This window comes from Babylonia areolata, chromosome 27 (assembly GCF_041734735.1).
Source record: "Babylonia areolata isolate BAREFJ2019XMU chromosome 27, ASM4173473v1, whole genome shotgun sequence".
NCBI lineage: Eukaryota > Metazoa > Mollusca > Gastropoda > Neogastropoda > Buccinidae > Babylonia > Babylonia areolata.
In genome coordinates, this window is record NC_134902.1 from 27,822,225 (window position 1) to 27,824,724 (window position 2,500).

The window sequence follows — 2,500 nt, forward strand, 5'->3', positions numbered from 1 at the left end:
AGTACCATCGTCATTTCGCAAAGCAGTCATCATTACCATATTTTTTGCTATTGTTTTTTTTCTTGTATATTCATTTTAGTTTGCCGTCGACATCTGAAAACTAAATCATCACTGGAAACAGTATTATTCCTCTTCCATCTGTATATCATTTATGGTTAGTTTATTAGCGAGCTGTTCTGACAAACGATAATGCAAAAGCAATGGATGGAAATACTGTGAATAGAATACACGGGAAACAAAATCGACCAGCGCAACAAAACCAAAACAAATACATGGACGAAATCGCAAATTGAATATTAACGACGCCACTGACGTTTAAGAGACACCCGCCCTTGCGCGCACGCACGCACACGCACACACACACACACACACACACACACACACAGAGAGAGAGAGAGAGAGAAGATCACAACATACCTCGATAGCCGACAGACGCTGAAGACGAAAAAAGCAGACCAACAACTGCAACTCTCGACGCTCTCAGAGCAACTGACTGTGGATATCACTTTGTGATGCTCACCTCGCGCTTCCAACAGGACTTCACACGTAATGCACACTGGCTAATGAACATCCTGGTTTCACAGCAACTCAGGTCACAAGATATCTATCTGTCTATCAACCAATCTCTCTCTCTCTCTCTCTCTCTCTCTCTATATATATATATATATATATATATATATATATATATATATATATATATATATATATATATATATACGTATATACTGGACCTCGTATGCTAGGGATCACGAACAAAACACTCAACTGTTCTGGAAAACGATGTTTCTTGTTGTTGCTATTGCTGCTGCAGCTGCTGCTGCTGTTGTTGTTGTTGCTGTTTTTGTTGTTATTATTGCTGTCGTTGTTGTTGTTGTTGTTGTTATTGTTGTTGTTGTTGTGTTACAGTAAAAGTATTCAATTCGTTGGATACGAAACCAAACAAAGAACAAATGGATGATAAACTTTCATTGAATTAACCCTTAATGTGCTGAACCTTGGTGATCAGTGCAGGGCAGAAGCCTGAAAACGGCATTTCCTGACCTTTTCCTGCATACCAATCATGTGATTTGTTTTGCTGAACAAAAGCGCAACCCAGCCCCCAGAACAGGAAGAAGAGCTGAATACCCGTCAGTCCTTTAAAAACCAGGCTAAGAGAAACCTAGACAACCTAAACCTAGTGGAGTCGTGGCCTAGAGGTAACGCGTCCGCCTAGGAAGCGAGAGAGAATCTGAGAGCGCTGGTTCGAATCACGGCTCAGCCGCCGATATTTTCTCCCCCTCCACTAGACCTTGAGTGGTGGTCTGGACGCTAGTCATTCGGATGAGACGATAAACCGAGGTCCCGTGTGCAGCATGCACTTAGCGCACGTAAAAGAACCCACGGCAACAAAAGGGTTGTTTCTGGCAAAATTCTGTAGAAAAATCCAATTCGATAGGAAAAACAAATAAAACCGCACGCAGGAAAAAATACAAAAAAAATGGGTGGCGCTGTAGTATAGCGACGCGCTCTCCCTGGGGAGAGCAGCCCGAATTTCACACAGAGAAATCTGTTGTGATAAAAAGAAATACAAATACAAATACAATGTCAGATCAGTTAAAACAACGTTACAAGCGGGCGGTTTCACCATACGGAGCAATCACGATGTTGCCGACTTCGCATACTTCTGAAAAGGTGGAATCAGCCGCTGGTAAATGTACAGGAGCTTCAGGGCCGGGTACACGCAGGCTCTGTAGAGGGTGGGAGGGTCCTCCTCCCGAGGAGATCTGTAGTGTGTGTGTGTGTGTGTGTGTGTGTGTGTGTGTGTACATGCGTGCGTGCGTGTGTGTGCGCGCCCGCGTGTATGTGTAAGTATATGAGTGCGACTGCTGCTGCTGCTGCTGCTTTTGCTGACGAAACTGAATCAGAAACGAAACAGAATCACATACACACACGCGCGTGTGCATGCATGCATACGCACATGTAGGCACACACATGAACGAGCACGCGTACGTACAAGTGAAATGCAAGCACGAATAAGAGACAGAGAGAGAGAGAGAGAGAGAGAGAGAGACAGAGAGAGAGAGAGACAGAGAGAGAGAGAGAGAACTGAACTGAACTGAACTGAAACTGTTTAATGTCATTAGCACACATGCCATAATAACATGGGGTTCCCAATTTCATGGGTATTGTCCAAGAAAAACAAATATTAAACATAAACAAAGAAAAGTCTCAGAGACTACTCCACACATGCAGACAACAGTCTCTCAGCGTATATGCGAATCTCCATCTATGTACATACAAAATAGGCCGACACCTTATCAAAGGTAGTGTAGTCGTTACTGTTCAATAAGTAAACCACCAAGCACATTAAGAAGAAATAAATAGATAATCTGTGTGAACCATAAACAGAATGTTTTCAAACTGAAATCAAAAGTTTTCTTGCTTTACTAGCTTCAGCAATATATTTTGCCAAGGATCTAATTACTTCGTCATTATCAGCTATGTAGGCACACACATGCAC

The 2,500-nt window shown here is 42.7% G+C and overlaps 1 protein-coding gene across 1 annotated transcript in view; it reads right to left on the reverse strand.

The window, feature by feature from the left end:
• The window catches only part of LOC143301354 (uncharacterized), a 6,797-nt gene extending 6,252 nt beyond the window's left edge, over positions 1-545 (reverse strand). Inside the window, exon 1 of the mRNA XM_076615575.1 lies at positions 418-545. The gene's annotated coding sequence lies outside the window, so the exon portion shown is untranslated. The remainder of the gene's footprint in view (positions 1-417) is intronic.
• Positions 546-2,500: the final 1,955 nt, after the last annotated feature.